The 27,505-nt window shown below is 40.5% G+C and overlaps 1 protein-coding gene across 5 annotated transcripts in view; it reads right to left on the bottom strand.

Moving 5' to 3' along the window:
• The window catches only part of LOC114289817 (cleavage stimulating factor 64), a 78,818-nt gene that overhangs the window by 18,885 nt on the left and 32,428 nt on the right, over positions 1 to 27,505 (bottom strand). The window lies entirely within an intron of this gene.

The following is a 27,505-nucleotide window of genomic DNA, read 5'->3' as shown; positions in this document are numbered from 1 at the left end:
ATCATGGCCACAATTACCTCAGGTTCCGGTAGAGTTTTTTATATTGGCCCATCAGTAGTGGCCACGGTACCAGAAGTAGAAGCCTTCCCCCAACCACCTCGTGTATCAATATTGGAAGTACGCCTCTCAGGATGACAACCAAAAACACGAAGACGCGATGTGCACATCAGCCTAGAAGGATCCGATATTATCGGAACACCTAACTGTTGTCCCATTTCTGCAATAGTTCTAGTAATCTCCTCCCTAGCATCTTCAAAATTGATACAACACTCAGAAAAAATGTGACTTGGTCGAACACAAGTGCGGCAAAACTTATACACTCATTGATACTGACATTCAGTCCACCTTGATTGGCTACCTTGGCATCGCAAGAAAAAGCCACTAATCATCGGCTTGTCAGTGTAAACCCATAGACAAATGTGCAAGAAACAAATATTCCCAAGTGTCACTGAATCAATGTCCACTCCAATAACTTCCCCGATCGCTCGACCCAACCACCAACCTGCCACTTTCGTATAGCATTCTAGTGGAAGACCAACAAGACGAACCCAACAAGCAAACTTAACTATCGATTGATGTTCAGACTATGTTGCCAATGTTCCAAAACCAAAAGCCCACCTTGTGTAGCATAAGGACCTTCTGCCAACACCCTCTCCAAATCTATAGCATTTTGAAAATGGAACACATAAAAATTGCGGTGCCGACCCACCATCAAAGACCTCCTGAGAGTACGCCAGTTTTGGTCAATAAAATGTTGCATAAGGTATGTGACAAACTCTACAAAATATGAGTGTTTTAGAAACTAAATTTTTTGGTCTCTAAAAGTGAAAATTTTGTTGCAAAAGATATTTAGGAACCAATTTCTATCATCGGGTGAATAGTCGCTAAAAGTCAAAAATAAAGCTTTTAGCGACAAAATTTAAAAAATGTCACTAATAAATACACTTTTAGGAACAAAATAATTTGGTCCCAAAATAGTTTATTTTTTGAGACAAAATTTGGTTCTAAAAAGATAAGAATTCATTAGTAATATTTAATTTTCGTTACTAAAAATATAATGACGACACTTTTCGTAACAAAAATATTTAGTTCTTAAAAAATAATTTTGATCTCTAAATTTTTTTTATTTTATTTTATTTTTTTTTTTAGTGAAACAACCCACCAAATATTGCGCATAATCATGATTACCCTTCGTCCATAATTCAGCGGGCATACCTGTAAGTGTTGATTTCTAACCACACAGCTAAACAGGTACTCAGCTGGGGAACACCAGCAGAATAGATTGCACCCGAACAACCTGTCGCAGAAAGATAAAACTTCGGCGGTGGTTCGTCCACCCGGGGGCACTCCGACGATCAAATCAGTACTCGATTATCTCTCAAAGATAGCGAACAGAGCTTAACTCCCTAGCTAGAATACAAAAAGCGTACCTTAGACCACGAGGGCGCCTTACTTTTATAGCCAGCACTGACCTAATCCCTGTAGAAGCCTACCTTCAATGGACTCTGGTTCAATGTTTATCCTGTACTCTCAAATAGATAGAGATAAACTGCCTAAGAGCTTTATCTTTATCCAGACTGAGGTCCTCCTCTACTCTAGGACTCTTGTCCCTTATCTGCTCATCTTGAATTCCGGTATTTCCGCAGATAACCTCAGCCTAGCTAAGATCACATCGGCGCTATGACCAGGACACATGGCACCTCGGCTGGCACTTCGGTTCCACCTTGGCCACGTGTTGTCATTCACAAAAATATGCCCCCACAACTGCCTCCTAGGTTCTATTACCTCGGCATCCTGAGGTGATGGAACCTATATCGTTTGTTCACATAGCATGTCGGCTAAGATTTGCTCTATCATTCATTACCGAAGTCATCACACGTCGGCCTCCATATGACCAAGACTATAGTCTGTTTTATCAATGCCTAAGAACCAAGAACCAAGTTTTTTAAGTTCTTTATCCAAGATCGTCCCCCTAGCTGAGGTTCTTGCTCCATTAAATCAAGAACTCCAAGAGTTTCTACCTACGCATGAGCTGTCACGCATGGTTTCTTAACCGTTTTTGCCACACGTCTTTTCCTTATTGATCCGTACCTGACACGCACCATCAGGTCACGTCGCTTCTGCGTGCGTCACCTGACAGACACGTTGTCTTAGGCACATTCAATGTAACTTGGCCGCATTTTCGTGTTTTAACAAAAACATTTCCCTCTCTCTTCGTCTTTTCACTTCACGTTTTCTGATTTCTCTCAAGCTTTCTATCTCTAAAGTTTCTTGCTTCCAAATCGCCATTGTCTAAGTTCTCAAGCTCTGAAACTTGCATCGTTCATTCTCTCCGGCAAGCATTCACCGCCCTATTTCATTCACTGTCACCATCTGACTCTGACGTACCTCATACCGGCATCATTTTCTTCGGTAAGTCACTGTTTTTCCCCTTTTTCAGTTTTTGATTAAATTGAAATTCTATTGCGTTGTTTGTTGCCATTGCGAACCCGTTCATGTTCTTGAATCTTTGCTTGTGTTTAATCCTTTTCTGGGTATATATATACACATGTTGCTCACACACTTGCTATCTCGCCACTATTCTTGGCTTTGCACATCTGCACACACTTCGTACAATGTTCTTGAATTTCTGTTTCTTTTCTGAGTCTAAATCACACTCTTGTTTCTATTTTCTTGTTGCATTTGCCAGATTCTTGCCTTCAATTCTTGTTTTTGTAGACCTAGGCTTGGGATTTGCTCTAGAACCTTGTTCCTTAGAAAAACTAAACCAAAAACCCCTTAGATTTTTAGAAAATTCACCTCAGTGCTTTCTAGGGTTTAGCCGAGATATTTTGCCACTTTCCAAACCTCTTACTGAAAAACCTAAAATTAGACCCACTTTGGCCAAGATAATGGGTATGTTTAGGTGGAGGGTGGACACCTTGACCAAACTAGAGTACTTTAAGCAGGAGTTCTCTATCCCGGTCGATGTTCAAATCTGGTTGGTCGGAAAGAAGGACTCCATTATGTCCGGGAAGGCTTGTATGCCCTTTCCCGTAGTCTCCATTATAGAAGGAGGAGTCAGATTCCCCCTTAACACCCTTTTCAGGGAGGTCCTTCACTATTACAAACTGAACCCCATGCAATTAGTCGTAAACTCTTTTAGGATCATAAATGGAATCGCCGAATTGGAACGTTGGCAAAATGCTAAGATCTCATTGTCCGATATCCAGTACTGCTACACGATGTGTGGCCTTAAAACCAAAGCTGGCTACACATACTACCTCAAGCTGAGATCCACCCAATACAAGCTGATAGCCGACATTCCAGACTCAAATAAGGGCGTGACTGATGACTACTTGATTCTCTCGGGCAATTGGGAGTTCGCGCTAGATAACGAACTTCATCTCTTCCCATTGCGCCACAAGGTTTTTAGGGATGACAGGGGTAAGGACTTAGTTTCCCTCCCTAGAGTCCCTCATATTTTCTTTAATTTTCCTTTTGTCATCTTGTTTTTAATATATGATCTCTTTTTGCAGCTCTCCCTCAACCGGAAAAGGATTTTCACTGATACTACACGCTGAGCAAGGACTTGGTCCGCCTTCTCGACCTACCCCTCGAGCTTCACAAGGCTCCAATCCCCTTCAACTATATTCCAACATACTAGAGTCCTCTCCCCGACGTCCCTCGGAAGAGTAAATCTCCGCCTTCTGCAACAACTTCCCCTGCCACTTCATCACCAAGGCCTAATCAGGACTCAACCTCTGACCCAACAGAGCAGCCATTGACATCTGCTCCCCAACTAATTCCTCCAACTCAGCGTCAACGCCGACGTCGAACTCCACAGCTTGCCCCCGCAGGCAAAACTCGTAGCCAAAAACACCGAAGTATTGAGGCGTCAGCTTACGATCCAGCCAACCCATCGATTGCACTTCCAGCGATCCACTTCGGCACTAAAGTCACTGTTGCCATCGCCGCCGACACTATGGGGCGCAACAAGGCCGTCATTGAAGACCATCTAGCCGACATCCCCGATGTTGTCACTATCCAATCCTCACAATCGCAATCCCAGCCAAAGGCCAAGCCAAAAAGGTTAAAGAAGGCCAAAGCCAAGGCAACAGTGACTCAGATAGACTCTGAGGACACTTTGTCTATATCCAAGCTGGCTGAGGTTGAGAAAAGCACCTCCACCGCCGAGAAGAGGCCCGCCGAGGCTGACCCCTCTGAAACCACTAAGTCAAAGAAGCCGAGGTCGGACTCTGCAGCCACCTCGGGTTCTCTTAAACCTGATGACCCCTGGGCCCCCTCTATCATGATTGAGAACAAGCCAGTCAGAGCCGGTGATAGCGCTATTGATATTGAAGTCGGCGTTGCCCTCTTCACTGCCTTGCTCCTCCCCAATGACCTCAACCGTACAGCCGAGGTCAGCGAATATGAAAATTTTGCTTTGATGGTGCAGCACTCTTTACTGGTAAATTCCTAACACTTAGTGCTTTGTATTCTTTGTTTTCATACTAAAATAGTTTACTAACTTTGTTCATTCTGTTTTTTCTAGGTGATCCAGCAAGCCCACTCTTTTGCGATGCAGGCTAAGGAGATGAAGAAGGAGTTAGTCCACAAGACCAAGGAAGCTGCTGGCTTGCTCAAATCTCTAAACAACGCCGAGGCCAAGATGAGAGCCCTAATAGATCAGGCCAAGGTAGCTAAAAAAGCCCAAGATCAAGCTGAGGAAAAGGCAGGTGCTGCAGAGGTTGTTGCTGAGGTTCTCGAGGCCGAAATAAAAGAGACTGAAGCAAAAACTACTAAAGCCCAAGCAGAGCTCCGAAGTGCCTTGGCCAGAAAAGATGCCGAAATCAAAGCGGGGGACGAGAAGGCCTATGCCGAGGGGACAGCTGACGTCTGCGAGGAGTACAAGAAACAAGTCAAACAGACATGTAACAAGGGTTATACCCTTGATTGGATGGCTGTTCTGAAGGAGTTGGTTGTCCCCGAAGACTCTCTCCTCAGAGATGAAGGCCGACTTGCTTTGTCATTCCCCCCTACTTCAAGCAATCTAAGGCTAAGACTGAGGGAAAAAAAGGAGAAGAAGAAGACGAAGAGGCCGAAGTGGAAGCTGACATAGAAGGTTCTGTTGTGGCCAAGTCCCCAACTCTGAATGAGCAATCCTGGACTTAACTCAGGATGAGGAGGACGAGGTTGAAAAAACCACTTCTGAAGCCGAGGTCGAGACTGTCAGTAAGAGCCTAGATGACACTCTATGTGAGATTGATGCCGAGGCAGAGGCCGACAAGAGTGCAACCCCACCAGCCGATGAAGTTAATCTAAGCACTTAGAATATTTCGGTTTTTCCTTGTATTCTTTTGCTGAATATTTCAGTTTCATATTTGGCCGATACGCCCCCTTTTGTAACTGTGAACAAGTAATCCTTCTGTAGGCCGATGCGCCTCTTTTTATGTCTGATCAACTTTTTTTTCTAAATGCAAGTCTTTATATTTTCTTTCAAGTGTTTGAATGTATGCCTTTTTTTTTCCTTCTATGTATGTTTACCATTCTATACTTAGAATAATTTTGCATGTCTTCAAAGTATATTTTTATTTGTATAACCTCTTCAAAGTATAACACCTCGGCCATAACTTCATAATGTTTTATCTCGACCTTGGGTTAACACTTGAAAACATCGTAAAAAAAAAATTTTCACAAGTGTTGTTTTTAAACTTGCCATTTTAGTTATCAAGACTTTTGTCTTCCCAAGTTTGGCTGAATGGTTATCTCGGCAAGTCCCAAAATTTTAACTTGTAAATTTTGCTAAAAAATTTCAACAAGTCCAAGGTACTCTGAACTTTATTCATTATTCTCCAGCTCTCTGCCACCTAATGTGAACTTAAGTTTATGTTCACATTTAAGCTTGTGCCTATGACCGTGTTGCCGAAGTTAGATCCAAACAAGGACTAGTTGAGGTTCTCAACCTTGGTTTCTCTCTTAATCTTACTGAAAGGCACTTAGTTCCAATCTGAGTCTGATTTTGCCAACCTGGCAAATCTAGTTTAAGCAATCTTAGTTCAACTACATTATATGCAAGTATAATTCGCACCTCTACCATATAATGAATCTAAGTTATTCGTTATGTTTCAATCAAAAACATCGCCAACTTAGTTCAACTCTATTATATGCAAGTATAATTAGACTCTGCCAGATAATAAGTCTAAGTTATTCGTCATGTTTCAATCAGAAACATCGCCAACTTAGTTCAACTCTATTATATGCAAGTATAATTCGACTCTGCCATATAATAAGTCTAAGTTATTCGTCATGTTTCACTTTAGAAACATCACCAACTTAGTTCAACTCTATTATATGCAAGTGTAATTCAACTCTGCCATATAATAAGTCTAAGTTATTCGTCATGTTTCACTTAGAAACATCGCCAACTTAGTTCAACTCTATTATATGCAAGTATAATTTGACTCTGCCATATAATAAGTCTAAGTTATTCATCATGTTTCACTTAGAAAGATCGCAAAAGGACTGGTCAGTCGTATTACACAAGTTTGAAGTTAAAAATCGAGCTAAAATTTTATTATTACTTTGACTAATAACAAAAAACTTTAAAAAAACAAAAAATCTAATGATAGAAAAACTTCAGGTTGCAAGTATTCCAGGGTTTTGTCAACTCTTTGCCTTCACTGTCTTAAAGCCGATATGCCCATTGTCGGCGACCGAGATGATTCTATAAGGTCCCTCCTAATTTGGGCCAAGCTTGCCGTCTCTGGGATCCTTCTTGTTGCCAACGACCTTTCTCAAAACGAGGTCGCCAACTTGAAACTTTCTTGGGTTGACCTTCTTATTGTAGGCCCTAGCAAGCTGTTGCTGGTATGCCTCCGGCCGAATTGTTGCTCTCTCCTTTCTTTCTTCCAGTAGGTCCAGATCTCAGGCCAAGAATGCCTCGTTAGTCCCATTCTCTACTCCCTGAGTTCTTATCCCAGGGATGCCGACTTCCAGTGGGATTACTACTTCGGTGCCATAAGCCATGACAAATGGAGATTTCCCAGTTGATCTTTTTGGCATAGTCCGATATGCCCAAAGTACATTGGACAACTCATCTACCCACTTTCCCTTGGCTGCTTCCAGCCTTTTCTAGATCCCATCCAAGATAGTTTTGTTAGACACTTCTGTCTGACCATTGCTTTGAGGGAAGTTTGGAGTGGAGTAGTAGTTCTTGATTTTGTACTTGGCACAGAAGCCCTTGATTAGCTCGTTGTCAAATTGTGTGCCATTGTCAGTGACTATTGCCCTTGGGATTCCAAACCTAGTGATGATATTCTTTCATATGAAGTTCTTTACATCAATATCCTGAATTTTTGCAAGGGGTTCAGCTTCTACCCACTTGGTGAAGTAATCTGTTGCTACCAGTAGGAACTTCCTTTGTCCAATCGCTTGAGGCAATTGTCCAACAAGATCCATGCCCCACTAGGCAAATGGCTAAGGGCTGGATACTGGGTTTAAATCTTCTGCTGGTTGATGTATCAAAGGTGCAAACCTCTGACACTTCTCACACTTTTTGACATAAGTTTCAGCATCTTTCTGCGTATAGGACCACCAGTACCCCTGAGTAATGGCCTTATGGGCAAGTGACCTGCCCCCAGCGTGGCTTCCACATACTCCTTCATGTATTTCATACATGAAGCCTTCAACTTGTGAAGGATACACACACCTCAAGAGAGGGCCAGTAAAAGATCTTCTGTAGAGATGTCCTTTTGCTGTTAGACTGAACCTTGTCGACTTCAGTCTGATCTTGTGTGCTTCTTTGTGATCATCTGGCAGTTTCTCATCCCTAAATAATACTACTATCTCATCCATTCAACTTGATCCCATCTCCACACACATTGCTTCATACTATGTGTTCAATGGTTCTACACTTGGGCCTGACAAATAGCTAACCATTATTGTCCTTGCCTCTCCTGATTTTATTTCACTAGCCAGGTTAGCCAAGGCATCAGCATGGTTGTTGTCATCTCGGCTAACTTGCTGTAGTCGGCAATTTTGGAATAAGGCTACCAGTTTGACAACCTCCTTTACATAGGCCATCATTCTTTCATCTTGGGCTGCGTATTCGTCTGTTGCCTAGTTGACGATAAGCTGGGAGTCACAGAAGACGACCACCTCATCAGCTTCCATTGCTACTGCCAACTTCAATCTTGCGATCAGTGCTTCATATTTTGCTTCGTTGTTTGAGGCTTTAAACCCCAAACTAATAGATTGTTCCAGTATCTGCCCATCTGGCGATACTAACACTACTCCTACCCCCCGCTACCTGACAATTTGAACTCCCATCAACAAACAAGCGGAAGGAATCGCTAATGTAAATATCGTAGGGTTTGAGTTTCTCTTCTTTCTTCTGTTCTGCTATTCCCAACTGGGTTTCTTCTTGTTCACCTAGACATCCTAAACCGCGACTCAACGGAGCCTGATGTGGGATGGCTCCTGGTGTGAACTCGGCCATGAAGTTGGCCAAAATCTGGCCTTTGATTGCTGTTTTGGATCTAAATTCCTGGTTGTATTGGCCTAGTATTACTGCCCATCTAGCTATCATGCCTGCCAGATCTCCTTGCTGCAACAGGGACTTCAAAGGATGCTCAGTTAATACCACAATCTTGTGGGCTTGAAAGTAATGATTCAACTTCTTTGAAGCCATTACTAAAGCCAGTGTCAGTTTCTCCAAGGGTAAGTATCTGGTCTCTGCATCTGCTAGGGTTTTACTCACGTAGTATACTGCTCTTTGTTCTTCCTTCTCTTCTCTGATTATTACTGCACTTACTACATGCTCCGAAACTGCCAAGTACAAGAGCAGTTCCTCTCCAGGTACTGGATTTGAGAGAATTGGAGTTGTGGTCAAGTATTTTTTCAAGTCGACCAAGGCGACTTCGCATTCTTCCGTCCACATGAAACCTGTGGCTTTCTTCACTAAACTAAAAAAAAGGTTTGCATATGTCAGAACTTTTGCTTATGAATCTATTCAGGGCTACAGCCCTTCCAGTCAACATCTGCACTTGTTTAGCCAATGTTGGGCTCTTCAGGTCCAGGATGGCCATGATTTGATCTGGGCTTGCCTCAATGCCCCTTCAAGTAACCAAGTATCCCAAGAACTTACCAGACCCAACTCTAAATGCGCATTTCGATGCATTGAGTCAGAGTCGATATGTTCTAAAGATGTCGAAAACTGTCTTTAAGTCGGTCAGATGATCCTCAAGTTCTTTGGTCTTCATGACCATGTCATCAATGTATACCTCCACTGTTTTGCCAATTAGATGTCTGAACATCTTGGTCACCAACCTCTGGTAGGTTGCTCCTGTATTTTTCAACCCGAAGGGCATTACTTTGTAGCAATACAGCCCTTTTGGGGTGATAAAAACAGTCTTCTCTTTATCAGAGGGGTACATTGCAATCTGATTGTACCCTCTGTATGCGTCTAAGAAGCTTATCCTTTCATATCCTGAAGTAGCATCCACCAATTGATCAATTTTAGGGAGCGAAAAACTGTCTTTGGGGCAAGCCTTATTCAAGCTGGTGAAGTCCACGCAGACCCTTCACTTCCCATTCTTCTTCTTCACAACAACTGTGTTTGAAAACCATGTTGGGTAGTTTACCTCTCGAATGGCTCTAGCCTCCAGCAATTTATCCACCTCCTCTTCTACTGCCTCAATATGCATCAAGGTCAGCCTTCTAGCCCGTTGAATGACAGGTTTAACCAACCTGTCTACACTTAGTCTATGGCAAGTGACCTCGGGGTCAATGCCAGGCATCTCATATGGTGTCCAGGCAAATACCTCCATGTTTGCTCGTAAGAACGCCTCTAACTCCTTTTCCTCTTCCTCGGCCAAGCCTGAGCTGAGAATGAAGAAACGCTCTTCGTCTTCTTGCTGGACTAGGATCTTCTTCAGGGCTTCCTCACTCTTCTCAGTTGGTTCTTTGCCGACGTCCTCCAGGACCTCCATGTCTTCGTCCTCCATCTCTACTGTCTCTATTTCTTGTATGTTACAGGCGGGTTTCATTGCTGCCATGGAGCAATTCTTTGCCTGCACCTGATCCCCTCTGACCTCCTCAATTCCATGCTCTGTTGGAAACCGCAACAGCTGGTGTAGTGTTGAGAGAACAGATTGGTATCAGAGCCTAGGGCTCTTGTTTAGATTTAACAATCTTGAGTTTTTGATCCATAGCAACCATGTGTTCTACTTACTCTGTTGTAGGACAAGCTAGCAATAGGCCACCTCTCTTTGATGGTAGTAATTATATTCATTGGAAAGAAAAAATGACTTTGTGTCTTCAAGCTACCAATTATGCTTTGTGGCTCATTATCACTAAAAGTCCTAAAATCCCTACCAAGGTAGTAGACCATATCAATGTGCCTAAACTTGAGGATGAATTTGATGAGCGTGATTATAAACTCCTTCAATCTAATGCTAAAGCCAAGCTTATTCTTATGTGTGGACTAGATGCAAATGAGTGCAATAGAATTTCTGGGTGTATTACTGCTAAAGAGATTTGGGATAAACTTGAAATCACCTATGGAGGAACTAGCCAAATAAAAGAGTCTCGGATTGACATGCTTATTCATGATTATGAACTCTTTACTATGGAATCATTTGAATATATTTCTGAGATGTTTTATAAATTTACCAATATTATTAATGCTCTAAAATCTCTTGGTAAATCTTATACTAATGATGAGCTTGTAAAAAAAATACTTAGGTCATTGCCAAATGAATGGGAAACTAAGGTTACAGCCATCCAAGAAGCAAAAGACTTGACAAAATTAGGCATTAAAGAACTCCTAGGCTCACTCATGGCTCATGAACTTTCAATGATGGATGGCAGCAAAATGGAAGCCATTTGGGAAGAAAATGATGGAGTAGCCAACCTGTGTCTCATGACTCTTGGAAAAGAAGAATCCACTCAAGATGAGGTAATTTCTAATTATGTAGAACTTGAAAGTGCTTTCAATGAATTACATGACATATTTAGAAATGTTTGTGTTGAGAATTCTAAATTAAAGAAATTAGTTACTTCTCTTTCAAATGATGTGGATGTTTTAAAAATAGAAAATGCTACTTTGAAAAATGACTTTACGTCTATTGCCAATGAGAAAAACATTTTGAAAAACAATGTTGAGGATTTAAACAAAACTCTTGAAAATTTTGTAAAATGAAAAGAAAACCTCAACAAGCTTTTTGGAAGTAAAAAATGTGTTTTTGACAAAATAGGCATTGGTTTTGATCCTCCTAAACCTTTTATGAGATTAAATGTTCTTGAAACTAATTCCTATGGACCCAAGAAAGTATGGGTACCAAGAAAGAAATCAAGATATTTTGTAAGTGGAATCTCAAAGAACTCCAAGGACTTCAAGAGGAAATGCACAACAAGAGTGTTCAACCTAAAGAGCAAATCAGCTCCTACAAGAAGAAGAATAATGAAATGAAAATCACCAAGATGAACAATAGAGGTAATGTATGGGTGAAGATTCCAAAGAGGTAAATGAAGGTATAACTTTTAACACACCTTTAAGCTTAAATTTCTATATTCTTTAAGGTGTGATTTGTGTACAATAGGTTATATCTAATCATTGCTTCCATATAACCTAATTGTACTAAGTTTGCTAAGTCATGTTCTGCTAGTTTCTTTCAAACATTCATTGAACTCAAAAATGAGAATTATATTATTTTGATGAATGCCTATTAGAATATGAACGATTCATGTATTCATTAACATTTTATATCATGTCATCCATTGCTATGAAAAAGAGATAAGAAGTGATAAAAAAATTTTGTGAGCATACTTTTCACATCTTATATATGACTTCATAGTAACATATTAATTCCTTTTTGAGTCATATCTTTGTAGAATCAATTTTGATGTCACAGCATGTTTTTGAGATGTATACTATCTATATTTTGAATTGTACATTTATGATCTCAAGAATATGCTCAATATGAAAATTTCATGCTTATATGCTTTACATTGGAATATTTGAATGAGTTATGAAATTCGTTGATTATGGTCCATCAACAATGTCTAAATGAAAAGAAGTATCATACGTTTGTAGAGACATTGCATCTATCCTATTGAATATCTTTTGAATATGGATTATATTGGCATACATCTCATGAAATGCTTTTGATTGATAAATTGTTGAATTAATTGTTTATAGCATTCATGTGTTCCACATTGAGTAAAATGTTTTATCACGCTTGAGTATGTGGATTGAATTGATGAAAATGCCTCTTGATAATGTTATGTGATTAAATGAGATTGTTGCATCATTTTTTAATAAAACAAAGAGCATAACACTATTTTCTTATGCATATTATGTTATGTGCTATAACTTGAAAATTCTGAAAAATAGCATTCCAAACTCTTGTTTGATCATTGAATTATTTTTCACTTTTTGAGTTTGTAATAAGAAATGATTTGTGCTGTATTTTTATTGAGTAATAGTGATTGTTCTATGAATGCTATATTTCACAAATCACATTAGAAAAGAGTAGCACCAACTTAGGGGGAGAAATCATTTTGCTAACATACTTGTTAAACCCTTTTGAGATGAACTCCTAATGAAAGAAAATTGAAGATTGAAAAGCTCCCATCTCTTGAACCTAAGGTATGCCTCATATACTCTCTTAAGATTTTGAGGTAAAAATTCTATCTTATATCTCTTGAGCTAATACTGTTATTACTTTGATATGAAAAAGATTGATTATGCTTCATATGATTTGGAATGTATACTCTTTGATGATGCTCTTACCTATCTCTATACTTAAATGTGTGGTACATATTGAAATTCATGATTTTTCTTGGCATATGGATTACTATACCTTGAACATGCTTCATTTTTTTTGGAATTACATTAGCTCCATGAGATTATATTGAGTTTAACCTATTATGAGCAATATTTGATATTCTACATAATGCTTGAGCTATGATTGTTAAATCTTCTAGATTGCATATTAGTATCCTTGGTAGATTACATGTTGGTATCATTTTGGCATCCTATTTGATATTATTAACGAGAACATTTCAGTTATGAGCTTTCATTTATCATATCTCTTATTGATTTTGCCAAATGAAACAAAGGGAAGAATTTAAACTTGATTATTTTTTAAAATCTCCTCAGTTTCTATTCTATTTTTGATATCAAAGTTATAGGCTTGCACATTCACATGTTACTATTTTTTTTGTCCATTATTGTCAAATGATATAAGCTTCAATTGTATGATCATTATGTGCTATCATTTTTTTGATATCATAGAACTACCTTGATATGGATGATTATTTGTGCTATAATGAGACTTACATTCTTTCATCCTATATGATGTACCGTACTCCCTCCTTGTGCTTGATTTTGTTGAAAATGTCATCGAGAGAGAAAAAGAGACTTGATTGTTTTAGTATCTCTGATTATTTTGGTATCTCTACACTTTTGGTATCTTAATTCTTACAACATGGCCTTTGAGCTGATTAGTTGTTGATAATGTAAGAGGAAGATCATTTTCCTCAACGAAGAGTGACTTGAACTTTAGCTCCATATTTATGCTCTTGCTTGGCAACCTTGTTTGATTTATGCACTGTTATGTCTATTATAGTCTTGAGATTGGTATGCTCTTGCTAAGAAATTGAGAATTAGATCATGCTTAAATGCTTCTCATATACTTATTAACAATTTGGTCTCTCATTATTATTTTTTGCTTGGGCTTAATTTTCTTATTTTTTTCTCTGCTTTTTAATTTCATTTTTCAGTACTTAAACATAAACACGACAACAAATCAAAATACAAATATTTACATAACAAAAAAAAAAAATACCCTTCATTTTTTTTTACAGCCATACACCGATCAAAATAAACATATAAAAAAAAAATCTTCATTTTTTTGTCCGGCTATACGCCGATCTTACTTATTCGCTTCTTCTATCATTTTCTTCTTCTTTTTATCACCTTGGGCGACCCTTGACACCCCTGCCTCCGTGCTTTCGTCGAGAGCGACGACTCTCCGCTGACTATCAAAGGCCAAAAACGACGTTGCTCCAAATCAGGCCATGGAGGTGGTCTTCCGTTTAAGCTCTTTATTTTCGGCCTTCAGTGCGCCTATTTCTGCTCGCGCATCCTTGTACATGCACTGGAGCAGAGAAAGTTGGGCGTTGACCTGATGGAGCTCACTCATCCTGTTCTGCAGACGGTGAGCCAATTTTGTGACTGCAGTCACCGTCTCCATACAAGACGTCAGTGTGAAATGATTGGCTTCTATGTCAGATTGAGCTGCCATGATTTGCTCAATCGACATCATAGGAAGGTTAGGCAGAGGAATGACAGGAAAAGTAGGAATAGAGGCACTCGGTCCAACAGAGCTTATGGGATTGTTCAGGTCCGGAAATAGAGTGATGGGACGGGATGAGGAAGCCATGGTTTAGAGGTGAGAGGTTTCAAATAAATGAGTTACAGAGAAATAGAAGTAAACAAACTAAGATTTGGCCTCCTCCGTTCAATTTCTTTGCCTCTCGATGAGAAAGAAGACACAAAAGAGAATGGTGAAGAAGAGAATGGAAGAGTGTGTGATTAAGAAGAAGGCAAAAGAGAAGCCGACAAGAGGGAGAGAAAGCCGAGGCAGCTGATTGACTGATTGACCCGTCTCGCTTTTGTCGGTCAGCTGACGCAAAAGCAAGGACGCGTGTCCAACGTGATTTTCGACAAAAAAAAAAAACAAAAAAGAGATGCGGGCGAATCATATATATATATATGTATATATCTGTTTTGATTATCTATTTTTTGATGTCATTTATCAATATCATTTTCCTCCTCCTCCTCCGGATTCTGACCCATGATTTTCTTTTGATAATGTCACAGGGGGAAAAATTATATGATGTTATGTATTATGGTATTATTTTTAAACTAATCTAATATTATGTATTTATAGTTTGATATCTTAATCTTATATCATGTTATTGATTAAAGCTTATTTATTACACACTATGTATTTAGAAATGAATTCAGGGAGCATGACTTGAGGGGGAGCCTTTCTTACTCCCAAATCAAATCAAAACATCATTGTGTGCCATCATAAAAAAGGGGGAGATTGTTAGACTTATTTATTTTGATGATTTATTTACTTATGTTTTAATTTATTTGAAAGAGAAAAATAGAATCCAAAATTTATTTTGATGATTTATTTAATTATATTTTAATCAAAATTTATTTTGATGATTTATTTGAAAGAGAAAAATATAATCAAAATTTATTTTGTCCCATTATTTCTCACCTAAACATTTATCCTAAATATTGTTAGAATGTATTTAATATTTGATTAAATCAAGAGTTCAAACAGCCCAAAACAAATGTCCAAACAGCCTCGCACAGCAGCAGGCCAAAAGGTTCAAAATGTTCAAGTGAAAGATATTCAAATTAGTAATGATGGAAGTACAACGGTTATAAACAGCTATAAAAGTTCAAAAGGTTCAAGTGGAAGATATTCAAATTTGTAATAATGGAGTGGAAGATATTCAAATTAGTAATGATAGAGTACAACAGCTATAAACGACTATAAATTCAAATGACTACAACGGTTATAAATTCAAATGACTACAACAGCTATAAACGGCTATAATTTTCATTATATATACCAAAGCCTCTAATGTAAACAAATTACAAAAAACCTGAAAATATTCTTTAATCTATAATCATTCACATCTATTCTCAGAAATTATACACTGAGCCTTATAGCATTAAGTTCTTCTTTCCTGTGTGATATTTACAGAAAAATCAAAGCTTCATTTTATATATCTATCTTTGAGAGATATTTATTATAAGCTTTCTTTGAAAGCAAAAATATCATTTCATGTTGTAAAAGTGTTGTAAACACTGTGTTCTTGAAATCTTGAGAGTGATTGTGAATCACCTAATATTTGCAAGGGTTTGGACTTGTGAAGTCTGTGTAAAATCCGTGTAGGATTGCTCCATTTGTAAAGAGGTTGCTAGCACCCCTGTGAAGTTAGAAGATAGTGGAAAATCTCAAGTGAAGCTTGAGAAGTGGACGTAGGCTTGGTTGAAGTCGAACCACTATAAATCTGTTTGTCTCCTCTTCCCTAATCTCTTTACTTTCCTACTACTGCTATAGCTATCTAATATTCATGTGCTAATCATTTGAATTACTATGTATGTTAGTTATACTTCATTGTTATTTTGCTTGATCATTTACTGTTAAGTTCATCATTGTGCTTGTTAATAATTTGTTGTACTAGTAATTAATTTTATTGGGGTATTATTAATTTTAATTTGTAAAAACCTAATTCACCCCCCTCTTAGGTTGCTTTTTGGGTAACAGCCCCCATTGCATGCAGTCACGGCCTTCCTAAGATAACATTGTAAGGGGATGGAGTGTCAATTTTTGTGAACTCTGTGTTTATCTTCTTGGTGCCAGCCTGCACCTCCAAACTTATTGCTCCCGGAGGCCACGTCGGGGTTCTGTTGAACCCAACCATTGGACTTCTCCAGATCATCTTGGAGAAAGCCAAGTTCCTTGTAACATCTGACATACATGATGTCACAAGAGCTGCCCTGGTCAATTCAAATGCGCCTTACTTGGCACTCTCCAATCTTAAGGGATATTACTAGGGCATCATTGTGTGGATGCTGCACCATCTCTAGGTCGTCTTCAGTAAAGGACATCATTGGTCCCTAACACTCGTCGGCCCTTGGTCTTTTCTGCCGGACCTAATACACATGTTGTAAGTGTTTCACCTTCTGAGTTTCCTCTCGTAACTCGTTCTCATTAACCTTCGAGTGAATCACATTGATCACTCGAGGTCCGCCTGCTTGCGGTTGTGGTGCTGGTGGAGGTGGTGCTACTGGTGCCTAAAGTAGTCTCGCTTGTTCTTTCCTTGTTCCTGCCTCATCTACTAGGTCTCTTAAATGACCTTGTCTTACCAGGTCTTCCAGATATGCCTTTAGGGCTCTACACTCCTGAGTCAGATGCGCATCCTCATTTTGGTAGGAACAGCGCTTCCCCAGACTTCTTCCCATAAATTCGCCAGAAATCTTCTCTGGTGCTCTATAATAGGGCTGATTCTGGATTCTTTCCAGGACTTTGTAAACTGGAATTCGAAATATGGTAGTCACTGCCTGTGCAGCACTTAGTCCTATCTCTTGCATGTTGCATCCAATATTACCTCGGCCTCGCTTCGGCAAGCCGTTTCTCTACTCTTGTTTTGACGCCTTTGTCCCTAGCATGTCTTCCTCAGCTCTCGCATACTTCTCTATCCTGGCCATAAGTTCCTCCATACTTTTTGACAGTGTCTTTGCCAGTGATTTTCGAAGCAGACAGTCATCGTTCATGCACCATCCTACCTCTTGGTTGCACCCTAGTATTCAGTTGAACACCTCATAATACCTTTTGGCAAAGGCCCTAAGGCTTTCATCCTCGCCAATTCTTAGAGCCATCAGGGAGTCCACTCTCAACGGCTGAAGTTTGTTTGTCACAAACCTAGCCATGAACATCTCGGCCAGGCCTTCCCAACTTCTCACAGTTCCTTTTTGCAACTTGTGAAACCAGTCTGATGCGATTTCTCCAAAAGATTAGGGGAACACCTTGCAGAGCAACGGCTCATTCCCAATGTACAGTGCCATTGAGCTCAAGTACAAGCCGATTGCAGACACCCCATTTTTGACTGACCTCAAGACTTAGACGTCATCGTCTGTGCACTCGATGATTGTGCTTATTTGTGCTCGTTTTGAATGCCCAAAGTTCTCGGCGGAACGCCTTGTCTTTGAGCCTCTAAACCCTCTTTGTTTTGTGCTTGTTTTTGGACTAAACCTTGTTGCCTCTTGCCTGGAGGGGGGAAAGGCCTTGTCGGCCACTTTTGACCTATGTCGGCCACTTTTCCCCCTTGTTGGCTACTTGAAGTGGTCAGTCAGCTAGGGGAGGTGACCGACAACCATCTTTCTCCTTTTTCAGATATTTATTTGCCAGTTGTGCCAACTATAGACGTCCCCGAACGCCCCGGGAGGATGAGCCCCGTTCTGTTCGTTTTGGGCTCACTACAGTTCGGACTCTCAAATCGTCACGATTCTAAATCTGAACCAAAGAGTCCAAATCCGGCAAATCGTTTTGGAAAACTAATTTTTGTAAAGAAGTGCCAAACATGGACTGTTTTGCCAGATACAGAGTCGCCACCTAAATATTTTATTTTGGGGGAATTTAGAAAACCTTGACTCGTTTGCCTAAGGCCACGTGTCCGTCATCACCAGAGTTGCCTCCGCTCTGGAACTTAGGTACGATTGGGGAAGGTCAGCTATGAGCACCCCCTCTCGCCCGATCAAAGATCGACCTCTACTAACCATGATATCTTGTTTTGAAAACATTATGCGTTCTTATTCCAATTATTTTAGCTAGAGTTACTATGTGATGCGCGCAACACAAAAGTATAGACTAAATCGTCTAATTTGGAACAAAGCATTGCATATCCGTTTGTTTAGAAAACGTTTGAAATTTGCTACTCGCGAGTAGGCTAAAACACGGATTTCAACGAGTTGTTCCAACTCAAACAATCCAACCTTCACCCACAGGCATTCATGCAGTTAAGTCACGTAAGCATTTAGCCACATGGTAAGCATGCTATCATGGCAACACTCACACGCATGCAAGGATGCTAAAGTACAAAATACTTACAGTGTACTCCAGCCAAAACAAAGAACTCGTTAGCAATCAATGTATGATCCAAGTCCATGTTAAGTGCCTAATGCAACGCATACAGAATGCAATTAGGATAGGTTCGACTAATCCTAGGATGGCATGTGAAATGCAATCATTTGATGCACATATTCAAGTTAGATTTGAAATACTTATGCAGTTAGCATGATGCGCCGAGCTTGGTGCATGCAATACTGATGAATGATGCACGCATGCATAGCATAAGGTATGCTAAATTAAATATGTCCTAATACTAACCATCAAAGCAGGTAAGTAAAAGGGAGAAAGAAGTGGGGACTGGAAAACATGCACACACGCACCCACACTTATTACAAATTCGCCCTCGCTCAGAGGGACCAAAAGAATAATACAATTAATTAACTTACAAGCTAATTAATTATTACAGACAAATTAAACTAGTTAAGCAAATTAACTAATCTAATAAAACAGCAAACAGCCTCGGGAAGAGGGCCCAATGTAATGCATGCTCGGTTCCGTTCGGAAGTCCACTGCCATGCACAAGTTGCCTCTATTTTTACTGTTTGGCACCTCTGAAAATTGCACAAACTCCAAGGTTGCTTCTCTGAGTGTTGTGGAACACCACCGGCCATGGGGAATGGTCATCGACCACCTGTGGAGATATCGACCACAAATTGTTGGTCGGTCAGCACTGTATGTAGCCGACCGACCAAAACTTCCTGCAAAACCTATTTTGACAGCAACAGAGGGCAAAACAAGGCATGGCAATGCATTTCAAGCAAAAGTGTGCACCAACGCATCCCTTATCATGTTTGTGACTTAAAGGGACAAGGTTCTCGATTCTCGGACCACCAATCGCGCATTTCAATGCGTGATGGCCCAAGAAACCAAGTATGCACTTTGATTTCAAATGAGATGCACATCAAACAAACAAGTGAGGCTCAACCTCTATCATACTCAATTCAAGAGGCAAAGTATGCATGCCAATGCAATGCAACCTAGGCATGTTAACTAAGTATGCAACATGGACATGCAATGCACAATGCATACTAGGCATACAACCTATGCAAGCAAGCATGCAAGGCATGAGGCAATGCAAACCAACAAGTGTGCAAGATGCAATGTGGATGTTCAAGCATGCAACAACACATGGAGCAAACATGTTAAACAACCTAAACATGTAACAACACACAAGTATGCAACAACACACAAGGTGAGCATGCAACAACATGCGAATAATGGACTTAAACTAATTTGGACAGCTCTATACTAAGCCCAAAACAATAGCCAATTGCTAAGAGAATGAGGACCAAATAACATGCAAGCATGCATGCACACAAGGACCAACACTTAGGCATTGAAGAGCAACTCTCAAGCACACTTAAGAGGATGAAAAGATGGACAAATGGCATGCATTATAAGCTCTGAAAATCAAGTCATGAAAGGTGCCAAACCAAATGGACAAGACAAACAAGGCATGCAAGCAAAGCCAAAATTCAAGGCAAGCCAAAAGTGTATTGAACTACACTTAGCAAAATCAAACATGGCATGAATTAAGCAACCAAAATCAGAGTTTTAGCATATTAAGACAAAGCCAATAACACATCTAGATGGCATCTAGATGGCTTAAACATGCAAGCATGCACAAGGGCCTAAACAAGGGGCATAAGACAACAACATTTTAACACATTAAAGGGACATCAAATGCAAGCATGCAAGCATGTCATGAGGACTGAAATGACATGTTAAATGGTTCCAAACCACTGGAATAATGCAAGTAATGCATGCTCATGGTTCATACACTTGAGGCTTACAAGCCAAGAATGCAAAGAGGCTAAACAAAGCATGGCAAACATGGCTAAGACAACCTACATCAGACCTTAAGCATGGCAAAACAAGCCTAAAAGTTTCACAAAGCTTGGCCAAAACAAGCAAGCATGGTAATCTACATGCTAAGTACATATTAAGGCAAATGATGGCATTATAAGACATGTATGCTAAACAAGCATGGTGTGCCTAAACCAACATAAAACAGTGCTATAACATGGCAAAATAACACTAAATAGCAGTTAAGATATGGCCAACATGAACCTAAATAAGATGCTCACTCAAGAGGCTAAAATGGCCCTTTTCAAGGACAACAATGAGAGGGGGTGGCCCTCTCCTTCGTAGGACCTCAAGGCACCATCCTCACCACCGAAATCCCTCAAGATTTCAGTGGTGAGGAGGCCCAAACAAAGTGGTCCCGGAGCTCAACCAAAATGGCACAAAATGGGGCCAAACAGGCCCTAAGAGGGGTCAAACAACCCCGAAGCTCAAAACACTCTAAACAACTATTTAGAGCAGGCAAAAACAAGACTTTTATATGTTATATACAAAGTCTAAAAACAGTTGCAAGATAGGTGAAAAAGCTATGCAAAAATGGGAAATAAAGGGTGAAGTTCTTACCCTTGATGACCCTCTTCACAAACAATGTTTCAGTTGGTTCTTCAAGCTTGAATCCACTCAAGAACACCAAGAACAGCTCTCTGGCACCTCAGTAGCCAAGGTAAGGTGTAATGGTGGGTGTTTGTGTGCAATAATAAGACCAAACACACACTTATACACAAAAAAGAGAGAGATATAGAGATGGGGGATGTGCAAACCCTAACCCTAATATCAGAGCCCTCTGGAAAAATGTTGTAACCCTAATGGAGGGAGAAGAGGCTCCCTCTTATAGAGCTCACTCTTGCAAAGCTTCTCAAGTAAGCTAGTCAAGAGGGAGATCCCTCCATACACGTGTATGGAGGGGAGCAAAGTGGGTGCCAGCTATCACAGCTAGCACAAAATATCTGCCAAAAGCAGATGCATAGTGGTCGGCTAGCCAAAAATATAATTTGACCAAAATAGATGGCGGACCGACCATCCAGAGTGCCGACCGACCAAATATTTGGCCGATGGAAACAAAACCCAGCCTCTGGCCTCAAGCCATGGCCAGTGATGTGTGGGAATGGCCAACAAGCCATTCTCTGCCCCTCAAAGGCAAAACACAAGTGTTTGGTGCAGAACCAAACACAAAACAGTCGAGTCGAGAGATCCTGAGGCAGGGCGCGTGGCCGAGACCTCCGCGAACTCAAGACGAACACAAACATGGATGATCACCGAGTGTTCAAACGGTGACGTCCAAGTCTTGAGGACAGTCAAAAATGGGATGTCTACACCAGCTGTTAAGCACTGATGCTCATCTCCATACACGTATATGGAGGGATGAATGCAAGCTTTTGGCTTGCATTTCTATATAATAGGGGGTCTCTCCCCCATTTGAGGGGTTAGAAAATTTTGGATCAAAATTTCTTCCTCTCTCTCTAGAATTCTCTCTTTCTCCTCTTGTTTATGCTTGAAAGTTAGAATTCTCTACATATTTGCATACAACCCGTTAACCAAATTGGACCACCTTGGAGCTAAGGCATCTTGGGACTTATTTTGGGCTGTTGAAGTGTCATTTGAGCCTAGAAAGTGGCTGTTTAAGTGTTGTGCTTCAAAGGTATAAGACTTACCTTTTTTAAGCTTATTTTGTACACTTGTTTTGCCACCTTTGCAAACTGTTTTTGGCCTAGTTTTCAATTACAAAAATCTCTGTTTTTTAGGCTTAAAAATGCGGGTTTGAGGCTATTGTGGAGTTAAGGGTGGTCCACCCTTCTTGTAGCGTGTTTGCTAAGTTGTTGTGCTATCTTTCAAAGCTTTTAAAACAACTCTTTTTTTGGCCTTTTAACAGCTGAATTCCAGGGGAACTTCAGTGGTAAAAACTTGGTTTTGAGGTCCAAAATAGGAGGGGGTGGCCTCCCCTCCTTATGTCTTGTTTGCAAGTGTAGATAGCCTAACATGTGAGCATGTTTTTCTACATTTTTGTGACTTGATCTCAGCATGTTTTAGCTACTGATTTGGCATGATTTAACTGTGTTTTGAGCTTTCTTGGTCATATGAGCCTTGTTTTGCATGGTTATAGTGCAAATGCCTTCACTAGTTTAGTGTTTTAGACCTCTAAACATGTTTTGCTTGAGATGATTGCATGTTGTAATGTCATTTAACATGTAATTTTAGTGTATATAGCTCTGTCACACTCTCACTTATTTCACTCTTTCATTGCTTTTGAGAGTTGTGTCTTGAGCCTTGTTTGCGAGCTAACATACGAACATGTTTTTCTAGTCTTTTGTGCTTCAATCTCAGCATGTTTTAGCCACTGTTTTGGCATGTTTTAGCTCTATTTTGAGCTAGTTTGGTCAGTTGAGCTTGGTATTGTATGCCTTTAGTGTAATGATCTTCACTAGTTTAGTGTTTTTGGTTTTTGAACATGTTGTGCATGAGTTGCTTGCATGTTGTAGTATCATTTTTCATGCCATTTTAGCACTAAAATATCTACTACCACCCTCATTTCTTCACTTTTTCATTTTCTTTGAGGTTGGTTAGCCTTAAGGTTGTGTTTAAGCTTGAGATTGAGACTTGTGCTTAATTCTCTTTTGAGGGTTTTTACTAACCAACGGCATGATCTCTCTCATGTCTTAAATCATCATTTGATTGACCCCTCTCTCATTAGAGGACAATCACCTTGGACTTAACCAATTAAAGAATGATTTGGTAATATAAAATGTGTAAACAAAACAAGACAGGTAAAACTTGAGTAAGTTAAGCATGTTGTGTTGCATTGCATGTGTTTGGATCGGACGTTAATCCAAACACAAGAAATGGGGAACGTTTCATACTCAAAGTGATGAAATGTTCACGTTTCTTGGTCGCCATCACTCTTGATCATGCATGATAGGGTGGTGGTCCTTTGAGTCTTATTTGTGCATTCATTGACTTTGTACAAGCTTGACTCTTTGGCCATCATGCATTGAAAATGCTTGATTGGTGACTTGAGAGCCAAGTGCCATACTCCTTTGAGCCTGAGAAATGATAAGGAGAGTGACAGTACACACATTTCTTGAAAAATGCATTGCTTTGCCTCTGTTGCCCTCTACTGCAGCAAAAACAAAAGTCTAGAAAATGGGGTGGCCGACCGACCACTTGAGGTAGCCGACCGGCCACTTAAACTAGCCGACCGGCCAGTTAAGGTGGCCAATCGGCTACCAGTCAATTTTTGTGCAAAAGTGTTCCTGTGTTGGAGCAGAAGCAGTCTGGAAGTTAGTGCAATGTTCAAAGATCAAATGAGTGCAAACAAAGGCAACTGACGGCAAGGCGATGGATTTTCGGGAGGAAGCTAACCGAACATGCATGTCTATCTCGCCCTTGAGGCCACTTAATTGCTTTAATTAGTTAGCATAGCTAATTATTCAATGATGTTGCATTTAATTAGTTAGTGTAACTAATTCATTAATTGTGGTGTAATAATTAGTTAGCTAGAATAGTTAATTAGTTTCGTTTTGTAATAATTAGCTTAGTTTAGTATAGCTTAACTTATTCATTCGGACCCTCCTTTGCGATGGCACAATGTTGTAATAAGTGCGCGTGCGTGTGTGCATGTCTTCTAACCCCACGTCTTTCTCCCTTTTATTTACCCGCTTTTGATGGTTAGATTAGGGACACATTTTATTTAGCATACCTTATGCTCGCATGTTTGCATCATTCATTTGCCTTGCATGCACCGGGCTCGGCGCATCATTCAAACTGTATTGCAATTTTAATACTCTTATTTGAATACGTGTTTAAAAGCATGTTATCAAATTGTATCAAATTCCATGATTAGGTAGCCGAGCCTATTTAGTCGCATCATTACATGTGTTGCATTAGGCATCTTAACATAGTTAGGAATCATGCATTTTTCTAACTTTGCTTTCTTTCTTGGCTTGGAGTACTCAGTAAGCTTTTACGCTTTAGCATACTTGCATGAGTGTGAGTGTTGCCATGATAGCATGCTTGTCATAAAGCTATTTGCTTAAGTGATTAGCTGCATGAATGCCTGTGAATAAAGGCTTTATTACTTAAATTGGAACAATTCGATAAATGTGAGTTTTAAGCCCACTTTGCGAAGTGGCAAATCATGTTTTAAGCCCACTTGAGGGCGGCAAATCCGCATTTTTTAAGCCCACTTAAGGGTGGCAATTTCAAACCATTTTCGAAAACAAACATGAGTGAAATTCGTTCCAATTCTTACGATGTAGTCTATACTTGCTTGCGCGCGCGTCACATAGTAAAGTTAGTCAATAATCGGAATAAGAACACATGTGTTTATAAAAACAACATATCATGCTTAGTAGAGGCCGATCTTTTGATCGGGCGAGCGGGGGTGCTCATTTCATGACCTTCCCCCCTCGTACCCAAGTTCCCGAGCCGAGGCAACTTTGGTGATGACGGGCACGTGGCCTTTGGCACAAGTCAGGGTTTCTTAAATTTTTCAAAAATAAAATATTTAGGTAGTGACTCTGTAATCTGGAAAAGTAGTCTAGTTTTTGCATTATTTGATTCAAAATCAATTTTCCAAAATGATTTGCTGGATTGGACTCTTTGGTGTCTATCAGTCTCACATTGCGCTAGGGCTGTCAATGGATCGGATTTAACCCGAATCCGACCCGAATCCGATCCGACAATCCGAATCCGTTTACAAAAAATCCGATCCGATAACCCGATAATCCGAATCCGTTTAATCCATTTATTAAATGGATTGAATCTGCAAAAATCCGACCCGACCCGATAACCCGATAATCCGATCCGAGTATTCTCAATTTGAATGAAAAAAAACACAAAATGAAAAAAAAAAATCAAATTATATAAAATTGTAGCTCAATAAATAAATAAATGGATCGGATCGGATTATCGGATCGGATATCCGAAATCATCGGATTCGGATTCGGATATCTATAATCGGATATAGACTAAACGGATTCGGATCGGATTCGGGTTTGACATAATCGGATCGGATTCGGATTTTGACAGATCCGATCCGAATCCGATCCATTTACAGGCCTACATTGCGCTTTGTGAGATTAGATTCAGAACCATGACGGGAGTCCGAACTGTAAGACCAACTCGAGCTCTCCGAAAAGGGGCGCGAAGAAAGTCGAGCTACACCGACGTGAAAGTTAGGGTCAGACTTACCGTCGTATATCTAGAATCTCGGCATGTAGAACCTTTTCGGAGCCTCAAATTTGTCCAATTCTACCGAAAATGGCGTTCTCGGTTTGACCGAGGAGGTTACCTCAGCATCATGTCGCTTCCTCTGGAGGTAGTCCCTCAAATCTTCCTTGGTCCGTCTAGGAGCCCCGCTGTCAATGGATTTTAGCCTCTTTGGTGCGCTACTCCCGATGTCATTATGAGTCCTCTTGGACCTCCCTCCATTAGTCGTGTCGAAACAAAGCTCCTTCCCTTGAACATGCCGATGTTCTTTGGTGCAGGCTTCTTTGGTATGACGTGTCTTCTGAGACTCTTCTTTGATCGACTCTCCCCGCCCGACCTCCCGTGAAGGCCGGTGAGAATGTTACTTTGTCCTGTCACGTTGAGGGACTACAGGAGCTGTTTTCTACCCCCCTTTCTGGGTATCGTTCTTGGCTGCCGGAATTGGCGTGTCTTGTAACGGAAACGGTAGCTACATGACGTTGTTTTGCATCATGAAACTGACAATCGATTGTAGGTCTTCTAATTTGTTCGCCATTCCTTTCTTCTCGTCGTCCCTCCCCAGACATCTTTCTTTCCATACCTGGAGGTCGTTCTCGTTATAATACTCGCCTCAGTCTACCTTCTTTGGCACGTCTCCCTCCTGGCCGATGTCTTTCTCTCCGGGATTCTTATCCCGAGATTCTTTGTTGCAGTTATCCTCCTCTACGTTGGGGTCAATGTGTTTACCACTTCTAGTAGGATGTCGTCCTCAATCTTCTCTTTATGCCCGTCGTTGGCCATCTATTCTCCTTTCTTTCCCATAGACGGCGCCAAATTGTGGGTGTTGATTTCTGACCACACAGCCAAACAGGTGCTCAGCTGGAGAACATTGGCAGAATAGATTGCGCCCAAACAACCTGTCACAGAAAGATAAAACTCCGGCAGTGGTTCGTCCACCCGGGGGCACTCCGATGATCAAATCAATACTCGATTATCTCTCAAAGATAGCAAACAGAACTTAACTCCCTAGCTAGAATACAAAAAGCGTACCTTAGACCCACGATGGCGCTTTACTTTTATAGCCAGCACTAACCTGATCCCTGTAGCAGCCTAGCTTCAATGGACTCTGGTTCAATGTTTATCCTGGACTCTCAAATAGATAGAGATAAACTCCCTAAGAGCTTTATCTTTTTCTAGACTGAGGTCGTCTCCCATTCTAAGACTCTTGTTCCTTATCCGCTCATCTCGGATTCCGGTATCTCCGCAGATAACCTTGGCCTAGCCGAGATCACCTCGGCACCATGACCAAGACACGTGGCACCTCGGTTGGCATTTCGGTTCCACATTAGCCACGTGTTGTCATTCACAAAAATATGCCCCCACAATACCCATATCAAGTCCTTGAAACGTATGAACCTGAGAAGGAGAAGAAAAATGTCCTACAGGAGGAACAACATTAAGCTCTTCCGAATACTCACTACCAGCAGAGTCAGAGTCACTACTATCGGTGCAAACTCTTTCACGTGAAAATTGAGAAGCCATACCCAACACCCAACCAAACAGAAGCGGGACCACACACCACAGTGAATGTATTCCCACCACCGACAGAAAAAGTAGAAAAATAGCTCCCCCAGAATCAACACACTGCCCCGTTTGTTTGGAGAGCTACATGAGGATTGGACTTGGAGGATTGGAATTGGCAATGAGGTGAAACTCATTAATATTGTGTTCATTTTGAGAGATTGGGAGGG

Source organism: Camellia sinensis, chromosome 3 (genome assembly GCF_055761805.1).
Source record: "Camellia sinensis isolate YWXY chromosome 3, ASM5576180v1, whole genome shotgun sequence".
In the NCBI taxonomy this organism is placed as follows: domain Eukaryota; kingdom Viridiplantae; phylum Streptophyta; class Magnoliopsida; order Ericales; family Theaceae; genus Camellia; species Camellia sinensis.
Note: the sequence above shows the minus strand (reverse complement) of the source record. Positions and strands in the feature narration are given on the sequence as shown.